Genomic DNA, 17,436 nt, shown 5'->3' with positions numbered 1-17,436 from the left:
GGAAAAATCCAGGAAAATAAAGAAAATCCTGGAATTAAGGGAAAAGTTCCTGGAAATTAAGATAATTCCTGAACAAAAGGAACAATCATTGTAAACGTGTAGGTCACTCCATACTTTACGCAAAAACGAATCCCTGTAAGGGAATGAATAGACTTAACTTCTGCGAAACCTAATCAATATTTCCCAAAAGTTGGGGGGCAAATGATAGGGATAAATAAATCCTGATTACATAATAGTTTGGGCTGCAAGGCCCAATAAGAAGATGTATGACATTCAAGACAAGAAAGGTTAACATGTCGATCAGGCCTGATGGACCAGATCAGGCCTGATGGACCAGATCAGGCCTGATGGAACAAAGAAGGCCCAAAAACCCTGACTTTTATTAATTTCATAATTAATAAATAAGGGAGAAAAACAGCTATTAAGATAAGTCCTAGTGAGGATATAGATCCTTGTAGATTGGCCTCCAAGGAACCTCATGGGATAAGGAATCAGCTTCCTACTCCCTAGGACTCCTAAGTCTATCCTAATTCAGAGACTTGACCACCAAGTCTCCTATACCAAGTCCAATTCAAGGACTCCCAACATCTATATAAGGGGCCTCACCCTACAGATCAGAACTACGTTTTTTGACTTGATCCTTGGCAATCAGCAAGGTACGTAGGCATCTTGTTAAGGCAAATTGAGTCACGAAACACAAGAGCAGTCAAAATCGAGCCTTGAAGCTCACGTTCCTTATTATTAGATACAGCAATTATATATATTAGTTTTAATCCATAACAGATGGTTTTTGAGGTTAATCTATTGTTTATGCTTAGAATGTATGATAGGCTCTTAATGATAAAAGGCATGAAAAGATAAAATTTGAGTAAAAATTGGAATTCATTGCTAGTTGTGGCTAGGCGTCAAATGGCTAGTAGCCGGCTCGTATTCTATGCGAGAAGTCTAGGGTTGAGCAAGATGGAGCAAAACACACTTTCTCAGAAATTTGAAAAAAAATAAAAGAAAAAACAGAAAAAAAGAAAAAAAAAGAGAAAAAGAAAAAAATATATATGGTTTAATGCATAATTGATCACAAGTGAGCTCTTTGGTATTCGAGTTATTAAGTTCTTAGGGGACTTTGTGCCTAGTGACCTAAGGCTTTTATAGTCTGGGATCCGCTAACCCAACGCTCGTTAAATGGATGCCATTGCATAAGTCTTTTATGAACCTCACTCATTGCACGATCAAATAAGCATTTGTTTATTGTTTTGAATAAAAGCATGATTCTGTAATAAGCTCCAGTGATCTTGAAGTGTTATAAGTCATTTTGTGTCTAGAGTTTATTCTTCGTATAATCATATGATTGCCTTGAGGATTACTGAGTTATGATAATTGATCTAGTTTCGAAGCATATATGTTAAGCATTTGCACACACCACGTTTCTAGTTGTATGTTAGCCTGCATGATTTGATTGATCTTTAGTCGCCTAATTGCATTTGTTGAGATGTCATGTGCTGGTTGGTTTAGTCATTACGATGGGGATCGTTGCATTTCATGTAGTTTGCATTCATGCATGTTTTTATTTTTGAGTCTGTGACGCTTGAGGACAAGCATCGATTTAAGTTTGGGGGTGTGATAAGTGGCATTTTATACCACTTAGAATGTCTTATAATGGCTTGAATTGATGTCTTAAAATCAAGTATTTTGTGTATTTGATGCGTTTTTCTAGTGTTTTTACATTTCAGGGTATAACTTGCATATGTAGGAAGAATTCATCATAATAAGACTAGGGAAGTACATGGAATCAGTTGCGTGGAGTTGTGCGAAGAAATCAGCAAAATCAGGACCGGAGAGAAGAATTTTCTAGAAAGTGCTAAGGCGCCCGCCTGGGATCTGGGGCAGCCGCTTGGAAGCTGAGGCGCCTGCCTGGGAAGCTGGGGCGGCCTTCTGGGGTCGATAAATTTAATTCTGATTTTTTTAATTCGTGTTCTACTGGACTTCTGAGATGGATGATTCTTGTGGACTTCTATATAAGTAATCTTCAGAGACGTTTCATAATACGAAGTAACAAGCAACAAGCAAGGAGAAAAGAGAGAAGATTAAGAAGACCGTTTTAGCACACCGCAACGAAGAAGAGGAAGCATACAATTTCTTGTGATTCTTTTATTCGTTGTATCAGTGGATGCTAGTTTTCTTTACTTTGAACCTTAATACTCTTGTGACGTACTCTGGTTTTCATAAGTATTTTATTAGTTTATATTGTCGTGTTATTATCATATTTTTATATGAACCCATGGTGACGATGAGTTCTATCATGGGCTAGTCGTGATCATGGGGTCGTAGTGGATTTACTATGGATTTCTTTAGTTAATTGTTTAATACCTTGGTATGTGATGATTGTATGATATATAGCATAGGTTGTGCTTATTCGTCTTATGTGCGTCGTGAACACATAAGATAGCCTGTTAATCTCTTGTGAAGCGATAGTGAATCTTGAGATTTAGAACTTGCCATGCTGGCATAGGTTCATGTATGTGTATGCATGATTAGTGGGTAACTCTAACCGTTTTACTTGCCCTGTGTAATCATAATGAATAACTTGCGCTTAAATCGTTATGTTGTCAAATTCTATAGACATATAGGGTCTCAACATAATTGATGCCTATTCAACTTGTACAACGAAAGTTGGCTTTTATCAGTTTCGTGTTGTTCGATTAATATCATCACCGTTACATGCTAAGGGTAATAACAATAACTAATGAAGGAAGTAGTAATGAAGTTATGATCTCATGTGTGTTTAATATTGTTAATTCAAGTAATAATTTAAGTGTTTTATTCTCATAGTTAATTGTAGTTAATAATTGGTTAATCAATCTTAAGTGTTATTGTCTTGACATTGAGAAGTAATAATACATTGGTGAGTAAGAGTTAATTAAATATAATTAGTCTGAGTCTTTGTGGGAATGAAGTAGAAATCATTTTATATTACTTGCGAACACGTATACTTGCATGAATTATTAGCGCATGCTTTGTGCCTAACAATCCGTGATTATGGTAAGTAGGGTCATTGCACATATTTCATAAACATGTTTATATATGGTGTGTGTGTGTTGTGGACCCCAAACTTCTGACCCGGTTTGGAGGGTGCCACAAGTATTATTAGAAAATATTGATATATTGCTACATGTATGTTTTGGGAAGCATGTTGATACGATATATATATATATATGCATACATGTTTTGAAATCGTGATATTTCATTGTCAAATACAATTGCTTTAAAGTATGTAATAACCCCAATTTTTTCGAAATTTTGAAACCCTTATGAATAGTGTTTTTGCTGAATGAGAAAACTTTTCATGCCACACTATGTAGGGGTTCTGATATGGATATTCTGAGATTTATTAGTACTTTATATGGGATATAAGTGTATGTAAAGATCGTCAGAATCCAAATTCAAACACTTTGATTTTTCTCGGAAATCCACTAGATACGGAAAGAATTGAATATAAGGTAACAGGATACGAAGGATTTAAATTAAAGGATTATAAGAGAGGATCATAAAAAGGAATATAATGTATTGAGAAAGGTTAAGGGAACCTAAGTAATAAGATCCCGGGTATGATCCTTCAAACGATAAACGAAAACGAAAGTTAAGTGAACCGTATAACAGATCAGCGGTCATTAGGCAAACAATTAGGAAGTTAATCAAAGGGATTAGAGAGAGTGATGTCACCCAACCAATGAGAAGAGGACAAGGAGGGAAGGATGACATCACCACATGACATGGGCATGACATGGGAAGGAAGGAGATGTGGTGGCTTTTTAACCACACAAAATCAAGGGCAACAAGGTAATTAACTAAATCAAACACAAAACCAATCAACCAAGCCAAGCAAATCACTTTCATCAAAATCAAAAAAAAAGAAACCAAGGCATTGTTCTTCATGCTCTCGGGTTTTTAACATTTTAAAGGCAAGGAATTTCAAAATCAAAGATCCAAGCTTCCTAAATTGGTGAGTTAATTCCCTAATCATCCTTATGCTTAGTTAGGGCTATATCATGAGTCTAAGCCATCAATTCCTTCTCAATCTTCTTCATTTAATCAAAGAAGAAGAAAATGAATAGTGTTTTCAAGTTTTTAACTTGAAATTTTTCTTGATTTCCTTGAAGATCCAAGCATTCCTAAGACTTCTCAAAGCTTCTTAAGGCTTCCTAGCTCCTCCCACCACTTCAAGGAAGGTATATCATCTCCAAACCCTAGATTCCTATCTATTATAAGATTATTTTGATTAGTAGGGTGATATTGTAGCTTGATGTTTGTGATTTAGAGTTTGGGATTGAAATGGTATTGAAATGGTATTGAATCGGATTGGTAAATCTTGTTGTTTTGGTTAAAAGAATGTAGTATAGTTAAATTCAAGCTTAGGCATAAGTATGAATGTTAAAATTGAATTGGTTGGGGTTGTTATGATGTGATAAGGATGGATGTTGGTTGAATGTTGGATTGAGGTTGAATTGGGTTGGTTTTGAATGGTTTTAAATTGGGAAATCGCGTAAACATAGCCGTCGTAACGTCCGATTTTCTTTAGACTTTTTTTGTGCATAACATTAGGACCCGAGAACCCCCTGCTAGATTATGACCATTTCCATGTCTAGATAGCTCGTGTTACGAGCTTGGTTTTGATATGTAGTTCGTTCGATTCCGATGCACGGTTTAGGAGAAACGACCGTTTCAAGTAACGGCGTTTCGCGAACGAAACTTTTCCCCTCGCCTTACTTTGAAACATAGGTTAAAGACCAAAAAGGGTTAATTAATGTATGAAACATTTATGGTAAGTGTGTTAGGCAGTGGGTAAGACACTCGCGAAGGAATCGCCTTAAAACTCGTAAAGGTTAAATTATTAAAAATGGTGGAGCCGAGGGTACTCGAGTGGCTTAAGAGAATCAGTAAGCGCAAAACGAGCGTTAGAGTCTGAGTTGGCTAGAGTATAGATTTACAAGTGACTTTGGTTTAATTCTAACTTACTTGTTGCTTATAGGTTACCAGACTCATCCCGAGCCATTCGTAACCCCCAGTCGCTCAGGCAAGTTTTCTAACCATTATAACTGTTGTTGTGCTGTATATATGTATTTGCATTATCTTGCGATAGATGCATGTTGGTTAATTAGCAAATGTTGCAATATATTGAAACATGCTGCTATGGTATATATATATGCATGCCTGTTTCGTATTCTTTCCATATATATCTGTTGATTCAGTTGATAATACCTATGCTAGAGGATAGCGATAACTTGCATATACCCTTAGTATAGGGACCCAAAAGGTGAAAACATTTTCTAAAACCGGGAGTCGAGGATCCCGAGTAGATTTTGTATATATGTATATATATACATATATATATTTATATATATGGTTATAGTTTTCAAAACTGTTAATCGAATAAGGTTTATTCGATAAATTTATTTTATTTAATGAATATTATTATGAATATTCATTCGAGGGCTTATGACTTAGTTATTTTATTAAATGAATATTATTTCGAATATTATTCGAGGGCTTATGACTCTTTTATATTATTATTGGATATTACTAGGATATTCATTTGAGGATGTATGACTCCTTTATTTTATGAATGTTATTTATAATATTCATTCGAGGTATTATGACTCCGCTTATTACTGCAATATATTCTTTATTTTATTAAAGAATAAGGTGTCAATAATCAAACTTATTTTCGATTATTCAAATAAAGATAGTACTTTCGTATAAGTATATCTTTGGTTATTTAATACTCGTTTCAAGTATAAGTTTTAATACTTCTACTTCAATTATTTTTATAAAGATTATTCTTTATGGGAATATTATTTAAATAATAATATTCAGACATTTTCTAAATATACTGGGGACTGATTTACTTCATTAAATCAGCTTTACTCCAAACACTCTTTAAATTGTTTTCGAGTCTTCAAAATGATTTTTAAAAGTTAGAGCGGATCCCAAAACTTATTTTTATATTTAAGATCTTCCTTTTTAAGGGAATTTAAATACTCGCTCAAAACCTGAGGGATCCGGCTCTGTGTTGTATTTATATTCGCAACAAGGTTGCAGTTTTTGTAAATGAAATGATTACTTACCCAACGTTCGGGAAGTAAGTCCATCTATTGAGTCGGCATAAGCAACATGGGCTCAGTGGGCGTCCATGATAGTGTAAGTGGCTCAGTGGGAGTCCATCAAATGCATAAGTGGCTGAGTGGCAGTCCAGCATAAGGTCCTATTGAGACCAGGGTGATGACCAGTGGGGAATTCGTCCATCTACTAGTAGAAAATGTTACTTATTGGTATCCTTGCCTGATCAGCAAGATACCTGGTTTATGCCAAAATTCTTTTCCTTTCCAAATTTATTGGATATTGCAATTCTGTTCATACTTTACATGGCAGAGGTTTTCAGGAAAGGTATAAAGGAAGATGTATATGAGGATAATATATATATATATATATATATATATATATATATATATATATATATCAGAACTTAATGAAGTATGTCATAACTTCATTTCCTTTAATAATATTTTAAAGATTTAATCTATTCAAATCTTGTCTTGTAGTCTCATCTATGTGATGAACTGTTGAAAGCTCATTATACTTTGAACAATGGTAGTTCAAGTAGCTTTATAAATGATATAAGTGTAGTGAAGTATTTGGTAACTTCATCTTTTAAACTTATATCTAGTTAATAATTGTCTTATGAATGACAAAGATTTTCAGAAAAACGTTGAGACAAGGTTAGATATATGAGATCACCTTGCAACGATATTTTTTATACAGTTATACACTGGAACTCTGTGTGTATTATGCATGGAAGAGGACTTCCAATATTTTGAAAAGTATATATGTATATATACTGAATATTTTACGACTTCATCGCATTAAGATATCAAACTTGGTTCATTTCTTTTGACCAAGACTTTCATGAGTACTATGAGAAGGCTCATATTGTTAATCATTATACATATTATTTTGGTGGGCTTGCTGCTCACCCTTGCCTTCTTCTTTCATCACACAACAACAGATAGAAAAGATGAACAGGACCAAGCTCCCGATTCGCAAGCGATTAGGAGATGTTCCGCAGTTTTCTAGAAGCATTGATGCCGCCGTAGTTGAGGTAGGAACTACCAATAGGCTAGGCTTTCAACTTTTGATTACCAGATTTATGTATATTTATGAATTGTAATAATGACAAAGAAATGTAAATTTATTCAGAAAACCTTTTAAGGTGTATGGGCAGATAATTATGGAATAAAATGACTTTTGGTTATTTTTGGATGTTCATCCCTGAGACTATAACGTGTGGTGTGTGTGTTTATTGTGGGGTCACAGTACAGAGTAGTTGAGTAATTATTAAGATTGGGTGTTATTAAGGGAAATGTAACTCGTGACAACCCGGATCCCCGACCCCAGATTTGGAGGTGTTACAGAAATGGTATCAGAGCTAAGCGTTATAAACTTCAGAGATGATGTGACGTTAAGATAATAAGTTCACTAAGATAATAAGAACTCTTGCCAAGTTCATAGTCGGGCTACCTAACGTAGTACTGACAGTTAAAACCCTTATGGGAACCCTTATAAATATCGTGATAGAAGCGTAGTTCGTTATCGTAGATGGTAGCGGGACTCCGAACCCTGAGGTTGAGGAGCAACAGCGCGATGATGTTTTATTACTAATTGGAGATCGGATTGTGGATCCGATAGAGTGTCCTAATGCAGGACCGGATGATGTTGATATTGAGGATGTAGCGGTTGAGGATGTTGTCCTAGGAGGGATAGTTGTTGAGGAGGATCCCATGGAGGATCCTGATAAGAATGAATAAAGGACCACTGATGAATTGATAACCATGGTTAGAGCGACTACCAGAGGTAGGATTGGTCGGACACTATCGGAGGTTCGTTCAAGTTTGTAAAGATAGTAGCCCCTTTAACGCGGCTTACTCATAAGACTGCGAAGTTCGAATGGACAGAGAAATGCGAGAACAGCTTTTAAGAACTGAAGCAAAGATTGGTGATGGGTCCTATGTTGGCATTGCCGGATGGAAAATGAGATTTTGTGATGTGTAGTGACGCTTCGCATAAGGAATTAGGGTGGTTCTTATACAGCACATGAAGGTAATCGCGTACGCGTCAAGACAATTAAGGGAATATAAAATTCGATATCCCCACCCATGAGCTTAGGCTCGTGGCAATAGTTTTACCCTAAAGATTGGAGGCACTACTTGTATGGAGAGAAGTGCGGGATTTACACAGACCATAGGAGCTCTAGTACATTTTTACGTAGAAAGAGCTCAACATACGCCAGAGGAGGCGGTTAGAGCTAATCAAGAATTATGATTGGGAGATTCTTTATCATTCGGGGAAAGCCAATGTGGTGGCTGATGCCCTTAGTAAAAAAAAAGAAGAAGGAAAAAAAAACTCAAGATGATAATGTCTTTGGGAGAGTTTATAAGAGATTTTGAGAAAATGGAAATAGTAGTGAAGGTAGCCGGAGCCGGTACCGAAAAGCTGTTTGAGATTGCAATACAGACCGAATTATCAGAAAAGAACATATTGTGCCAGAAAAAGTGATGAATAAAGGCAGAGAGCCAACAAATAGATATGAGATTAATACCGAGAAAGATGATAAGGGAATAATGAGGTATTCCTATAGAATTTGGATTCCAAATGTTCAAGAGCTTAAAGATGAGATCTTAGATGAAAGTCATAGTTCAAGGAATAAGATTAAGGGCAAACCCTGAATGTGATAGTCAGGGAGGACGCCATCAAGATAGAAGGAACCCATAACATAATGAAGTGGAAAATGAGGATTTTAACGTATAAGATAACCCCAAGTACGGGAAAAGGATGAAACATTTCATACTAAGGAAACGGAAAGTCGAGTAAGGAAAGGAGACCCGAGACGGTACTCCTATACGGCAATTCATGGACCTGTCTAAAAAGAACTTAGACTATTATCCCCAACCACCACCTTGAGGAAACAATGCGGTAGGAAATTCTTTCATGATCTTTAAGTCGCTAAGCTCTCAGAGTTCCAAGGAACAGGTTGACCCAGTCGAGGCAAGAGCCTGGCTAAAGGAAATAGAGGAATCATTTGAGATTCTAAATGATTGACGAACCACAAAAGACTGTTTTGTCACTTACCCTCCTAAGAGAGAGACCACCCGCTGGTGAAAGACCAAGGAAGGCACGGAGCAAGAGATTATAATAAACTGATTTAAGTTCAGTCAATTGTTTTCAGGAAAGTACTTCCCAAGGTTATAGAGATAGAGTTAAAGCTTTAGAGCCAGAACAAAGGCAGACGAGTATGATGAATTATGAATCTAAGTTGTAAAAGTTGTCAAGATTCGTTCTAAGGACACGAATCCAGAATGACGGGATGTTTGAAATCAATGCTTATGTTGTGTTGGTTCATGAAATAATGATAAGAGAAAGGAAAATAAAAAGAAACTGAAGTGGAAAGGAATACAAGGGCAATAGAGTTTGAGGTATGATAAGGAAGTTGGGTATGAGGAAACCCTAAAGACTCGTAGCAATAGACATAGAAAAGTATGCATTCGTCAGGATAAGGGTGATTCACCATGAGTTGAAGTTGATGGTTGAAGGCATAAGAGATACATATAGTTTACCCCCTGTAAGTTGGGAGGATTTGAGGAAACCTTGAGATAGTTTGAAGGATAAATAATGAGACGCGGATAGACTGAGGAGACAAGGAAGTAAGAAATTAGGAAAATTGGATGAAGGAAGTGACCTTCAAGAATGTGAAGTGTAAGACCGGTGGCTTGATACCCAGAAAGGGAGACGCCAGGTATGAAAGATATCCTAACATTGAGGTGACTGTTGAGATAAACAACAAAAGTAAATAAGGAATTATTAAGAAGAAGTTCACGTTGAACACGACCAATATCTTCCAGAACATCCTTGTTATCGTTACCAAATTAGGCAAGATAAGCGGATAACCGTTGTTATCTTTTGGAGGCCATATTGATTGACCCCATTTTGAATACAGATGTCATTGTGAAATTAGACATGTACTATCGAGGTGGGAATGATTGAATAAGACACCCTTATCAGGGATATATGACTTGATTTATCCATGGAAGGATGCAGGTGCCTTTTAAAGGTGGAATTAAGGATAGAACATCGGTAACTTAAAATGAATCCTAGGGGAATGCATAAAGGTTGGCATGTCACCCTTAATAGGGACAGTATGAGTTTTGACAGTATGATTTGGAAAGGATTAAGGTAATAACAACCTTTAAGAATCAGTGGAGAAATTTTTCAGAAGAATATAAACAATGGTTCTAGTATTAGTAACTGGTATTGTGATATGCCCTGTATCTAGGGAATACAGGAGGAACGATTGAAGGATAACCTTAGAGGTTTTACAAGGAGAAAGGTAATATTCAAAATTCTCAAGAATAGAAATGTTGATAAAGGAAATATGACGTAATTATAATGTTGCCAAGTGAGGCACGTGTTAAACCACGAGAAAGTATGAATCGAACCAGTAAAGGTCGAAATTGTTCAGGGCAATTAGGACCTAAGACAAAAGATGTTCTAAGTATGATTGAGAGTCAGTCGTGACAGTGATTAACCTCTAAAGATTGAGGCAATAACTTATGGAAAAATGGTGATATTTTTTTTATTTTATTTACTTATCAGATATTAAAGTAAAGCATTTTCACATAAGCTGTGATTGAAATAAGGTAGAAAATTTATTTGGAGGTGGTTAAAATGACATTGACTGTAATGAAATTTTACTATCAGGAAAGGCCAAAGAGGTGGCCGACACTTTAAAGGTAAGAGGATAATTATAGGCGCGTGTGCCAAAGGAATATAGTGATGATGGTTGAAGCCGGGAAGGTTGAATTATGGTTCGGAAGATTGACATTCCTTCTGATGACTGTGCAATACTCAACCGTAATAGTAGTTGGGTAAAGGTTTAATTCGTGTAATCGCCATTAGCGGGCTATCTATCTTAGAAGGTACTATCTTGAGAATGAGCCTGGACCATGTTTCAAAAGGACTAAACGAACCTTTGAGTTAAGTCTTCTATCGAAGGCATATGATTAAGAATGGTATTAACCTGCTATCGTTACTTTGATTGAAACTCTTCTGCAATTTTATCTACTTCATGTCATGAAAGTACGTCAGAGTTTGGAGTGTTCTTCATGAATTGTGATTGGTGGTTATGTTAACTCCTTAGGAGAATTATATACGAGATGTATGGACTCCGTATGGTTAGCTATTAAGACTTCATGGAAAATGAATGACTACAGTAGGTCAGTGGTGGACCATAGTAAGGCAGCAATGATTCTGCGAGTAATGAGCTGATTACAACCGTGAGAGTTGTATTGGAATGGGTGTTGAGATTGAGTACCACTAATCGGGTCGTGGTATTGTATAAGTTATCATTGATAGACTAATTAAGTAGAGTATCTACCTATTGAATATTATTCTTTCTTATCAATAGAGAGTCGTATTACTATACGAGGAAGGTTGCGGTGCAAGCATAGAATTCTATTAACGATGATGTATAAAATGAGATTCCAGATTTGATTTTCGATGTCGAGGGAGTTTCATAGGTGATTGAGTATAAGCTCGAGGAAGAGCATGGGTCCATAGAATGATGGACGGAATAACAAAAATATTTAAGCATGTGAAATGTGATGCGATAATACTTGATGTTGATATATATACATATATGTTTTGTTCCCCTATGACAAACCTCTATAATTCAGAGGTACGTTCCAAGCCAGATATTTTATGGAAATATTTTTTTCATATATACAATTCTCTTCAGTTCGTTCTTTTCTCTCTTTTCATTTCATGTAAACTGAGAAGAACAACCCTTCCAGAAGGGGAGGTATTGCCGAATGACTATCTATCTGTGTGATAGAAGCCGAGTAGGATACCAGCTATTGTTTAATTGTTTGTCAAGTACTAAAGGCTGGCCACCTTCTGTACTAACTATGCGATATAACAAGTGTTCATGATCATAGTGATCTCTCAACAAATTCCTTTACTTCAATTTGATTGATCAAATTTTGGAAAATAGAAACAACTGAAAAAGGAGTAATAAAGTGGTGGTAGTATGCGGAATGGAAACACATTCATGATACTAAGGTTGACGTGGTTATTAAAAGGTTATAGAACGCTAGCGAGCAAAAGTATAACCCGTATAATATTAGAAACGGAAGGTAGTAGCGATTACGAACTAGAAAAGAATGGGTATTGAGAAGCAAAAGTTCTAATGCTAAAAGCTATAATGAGAGTCTGTGCAATAGACTTGAAAGAATTTGGAATGATCACCTAACACGGATTGAGTTTTCTTACGACAATAGATCATATGTCAGTATTGAGATATCGCCTTATGAGATCCTTGAGGGAAGACAATGTCGATTTCCCTTATGTTAGGATGAAGTTGTAGAGCGCAAGATGCTCGGACCCGCAGTAGTCCAAAGGGCCAGGGATATAATAGATCTAATCAGAGGACGGCTGGTAGTAACCCAAGATGGACATAAGAAGTATGTTGATTTGACACGAAAGGACAAAGAATAGGAAGTAGGGGACCTAGTGTTGTTAAAGGTATCCCCTTGGAAACCCTTGGAAAGGATTGATGAGAATCGGAAAGAAAGGAAAGCTAAGTCCACAATTTGTCGGACCCTTGGATATATTAAGAAGTATTGGGAAGTTAGCGTATGAGCTAGCCTTACCCCAGAACATGTAGCAAGTCATAACGTGTTTCACGTATCAATGTTAAGGAAGTGTAATTCGGATGCCAAATAAATAGGGGCGTATGAGCGCATAGACATGCAACCAGACGTAACCTATATGGAGCAACCAGGAAGGGTTATAGAGTGAAAAGGAACAAGTACTTAGGAGAAGGGTTACCAAACTAGGCAGAGTTTGGTGGTAGGACCACAATGTGGGAAAATTTACTCGAGAGTTAGAAAGTGCAATGCTAAGAGAGTATCCCTGTTCATTTTCTATCTGATTCCGGGACGGAATCCTTTTAAGGAGGGGAGACTGTAATAACCCCAATTTTTTTGAAATTTTGAAACCCTTATGAATAGTGTTTTTGCTGAATGAGAAAACTTTTCATGCCACACTATGTAGGGGTTCTGATATGGATATTCTGAGATTTTATTAGTACTTTATATGGGATATAAGTGTATGTAAAGATCGTCAGAATCCAAATTCAAACACTTTAATTTTTCTCGGAAATCCACTAGATACGGAAAGAATTGAATATAAGGTAACAGGATACGAAAGATTAAATTAAAGGATTATAAGAGAGGATCATAAAAAGGAATATAATGTATTGAGAAAGTTTAAGGGAACCTAAGTAATAAGATCCCGGGTATGATCCTTCAAACGATAAACGAAAACGAAAGTTAAGCGAACCGTATAACAGATCAGCGGTCATTAGGCAAACAATTAGGAAGTTAATCAAAGGGATTAGAGAGAGTGATGTCACCCAACCAATGAGAAGAGGACAAGGAGGGAAGGATGACATCACCACATGACATGGGCATGACATGGGAAGGAAGGAGATGTGGTGGCTTTTTAACCACACAAAATCAAGGGCAACAAGGTAATTAACTAAATCAAACACAAAACCAATCAACCAAGCCAAGCAAATCACTTTCATCAAAATCAAAAAAAAAGAAACCAAGGCATTGTTCTTCATGCTCTCGGCTTTTTAACATTTTAAAGGCAAGGAATTTCAAAATCAAAGATCCAAGCTTCCTAAATTGGTGAGTTAATTCCCTAATCATCCTTATGCTTAGTTAGGGCTATATCATGAGTTTAAGCCATCAATTCCTTCTCAATCTTCTTCATTTAATCAAAGAAGAAGATAATGAATAGTGTTTTCAAGTTTTTAACTTGAAATTTTTCTTGATTTCCTTGAAGATCCAAGCATTCCTAAGACTTCTCAAAGCTTCTTAAGGCTTCCTAGCTCCTCCCACCACTTCAAGGAAGGTATATCATCTCCAAACACTAGATTCCTATGTATTATAAGATGATTTTGATTAGTAGGGTGATATTGTAGCTTGATGTTTGTGATTTAGAGTTTGGGATTGAAATGGTATTGAATCGGATTGGTAAATCTTGTTGTTTTGGTTAAAAGAATGTAGTATAGTTAAATTCAAGCTTAGGCATAAGTATGAATGTTAAAATTGAATTGGTTGGGGTTGTTCTGATGTGATAAGGATGGATGTTGGTTGAATGTTGGATTGAGGTTGAATTGGGTTGGTTTTGAATGGTTTTAAATTGGGAAATCGCGTAAACATAGTCGTCGTAACGTCCGATTTTATTTAGACTGTTTTTGTGCATAACATTAGGACCCGAGAACCCCCTGCTAGATTATGACCATTGCCATGTCTAGATAGCTCGTGTTACGAGCTTGGTTTTGATATGTAGTTCGTTCGATTCCGATGCACGGTTTAGGAGAAACGACTGTTTCAAGTAACGGCATTTCGCGAACGAAACTTTTCCCCTCGCCTTACTTTGAAACATAGGTTAAAGACCAAAAAGGGTTAATTAATGTATGAAACATTTATGGTAAGTGTGTTAGGCAGTGGGTAAGACACTCGCGAAGGAATCGCCTTAAAACTCGTAAAGGTTAAATTATTAAAAATGGTGGAGCCGAGGGTACTCGAGTGACTTAAGAGAATCAGTAAGCGCAAAACGAGCGTTAGAGTCTGAGTTGGCTAGAGTATAGATTTACAAGTGACTTTGGTTTAATTCCAACTTACTTGTTGCTTATAGGTTACCAGACTCGTCCCGAGCCATTCGTAACCGCCAGTCGCTCAGGCAAGTTTTCTAACCGTTATAACTGTTGTTGTGATGTATATATATATTTGCATTATCTTGCGATGGATGCATGTTGGTTAATTAGCAAATGTTGCAATATATTGAAGCATGCTGCTATGGTATATATATATGCATGCCTGTTTCGTATTCTTTCCATATATATCTGTTGATTCAGTTGATAATACCTATGTTAGAGGATAGCGGTAACTTGCATATACCCTTAGTATATGGACCCAAAAGGTGAAAACATTTTCTAAAACCGGGAGTCGAGGATCCCGAGTAGATTTTGTATATATGTATATATATACATATATATATATATATGTTGATAATACCTATGTTAGAGGATAGCGGTAACTTGCATATACCCTTAGTATATGGACCCAAAAGGTGAAAACATTTTCTAAAACCGGGAGTCGAGGATCCCGAGTAGATTTTGTATATATGTATATATATACATATATATATATTTATATATATATATATGGTTATAGTTTTCAAAACTATTAATCGAATAAGGTTTATTCGATAACTTTATTTTATTTAATGAATATTATTATGAATATTCATTCGAGGGCTTATGACTTCTTTATTTTATTAAATGAATATTATTTCGAATATTATTCGAGGGCTTATGACTCTTTTATATTATTATTGGATATTACTTGGATTTTCATTTGAGGATGTATGACTCCTTTATTTTATGAATGTTATTTATAATATTCATTCGAGGTATTATGACTCCGCTTATTACTGCAATATATTCTTTATTTTATTAAAGAATAAGGTTTCAATAATCAAACTTATTTTCGATTATTCAAATAAAGATAGTACTTTCGTATAAGTATATCTTTGGTTATTTAATACTCGTTTCAAGTATAAGTTTTAATACTTCTACTTCAATTATTTTTATAAAGATTATTCTTTATGGGAATATTATTTAAATAATAATATTCAGACATTTTCTAAATATACTGGGGACTGATTTACTTTATTAAATCAGCTTTACTCCAAACACTCTTTAAAGTGTTTTCGAGTCTTCAAAATGATTTTTAAAAGTTAGAGCGGATCCCAAAACTTATTTTTATTTTTAAGATCTTCCTTTTTAAGGGAATTTAAATACTCGCTCAAAACCTGAGGGATCCGGCTCTGTGGTGTATTTATATTCGCAACAAGGTTGCAGTTTTGGTAAATGAATTGATTACTTACCCAACGTTCGGGAAGTAAGTCCATCTATTGAGTCGGCATAAGCAACATGGGCTCAGTGGGCGTCCATGATAGTGTAAGTGGCTCAGTGGGAGTCCATCAAATGCATAAGTGGCTGAGTGGCAGTCCAGCATAAGGTCCTATTGAGACCAGGGTGATGACCAGTGGGGAATTCGTCCATCTACTAGTAGAAAAGGTTACTTATTGGTATCCTTGCCTGATCAGCAAGATACCTGGTTTATGCCAAAATTCTTTTCCTTTCCAAATTTATTGGATATTACAATTCTGTTCATACTTTACATGGCAGAGGTTTTCAGGAAAGGTATAAAGGAAGATGTATATGAGGATAATATATATATATATATCAGAACTTAATGAAGTATATCATAACTTCATTTCCTTTAATAATATTTTAAAGATTTAATCTATTCAAATCTTGTCTTGTAGTCTCATCTATGTGATGAACTGTTGAAAGCTCATTATACTTTGAACAATGGTAGTTCAAGTAGCTTTATAAATGATATAAGTGTAGTGAAGTATTTGGTAACTTCATCTTTTAAACTTATATGTAGTTAATAATTGTCTTATGAATGACAAAGATTTTCAGAAAAACGTTGAGACAAGGTTAGATATATGAGATCACCTTGCAACGATATTTTTTATACAGTTATACACTGGAACTCTGTGTGTATTATGCATGGAAGAGGACTTCCAATATTTTGAAAAGTATATATGTATATATACTGAATATTTTGCGACTTCATCGCATTAAGATATCAAACTTGGTTCATTTCTTTTGACCAAGACTTTCATGAGTACTATGAGAAGGCTCATATTGTTAATCATTATACATATTATTTTGGTGGGCTTGCTGCTCACCCTTGCCTTCTTCTTTCATCACACAACAACAGATAGAAAAGATGAACAGGACCAAGCTCCCGATTCACAGGTGATTAGGAGACGTTTCGCAGTTTTCTAGAAGCATTGATGCCGCCGTAGTTGAGGTAGGAACTACCAATAGGCTAGGCTTTCAACTTTTGATATACCAGATTTATGTATATTTATGAATTGTAATAATGGCAAAGAAATGTAAATTTATTCAGAAAACCTTTTAAGGTGTATGGGCAGATAATTGTGGAATAAAATGACTTGTGGTTATTTTTAGATGTTCATCCCTGAGACTATAACGTGTGGTGTGTGTGTTTATTGTGGTGTCACAATACAGAGTAGTTGAGTAATTATTAAGATTGGGTGTTATTAAGGGTAATGGAACTCGTGACAACCCGGATCCCCGACCCCGGATTTGGGGGTGTTAAAAAGTAGATCTTACGAACTGCATAATACCTATACTAGAGATAAGCACTATTTTCGTAT

Source organism: Apium graveolens, chromosome 10 (genome assembly GCF_009905375.1).
Source record: "Apium graveolens cultivar Ventura chromosome 10, ASM990537v1, whole genome shotgun sequence".
In the NCBI taxonomy this organism is placed as follows: domain Eukaryota; kingdom Viridiplantae; phylum Streptophyta; class Magnoliopsida; order Apiales; family Apiaceae; genus Apium; species Apium graveolens.
Note: the sequence above shows the minus strand (reverse complement) of the source record.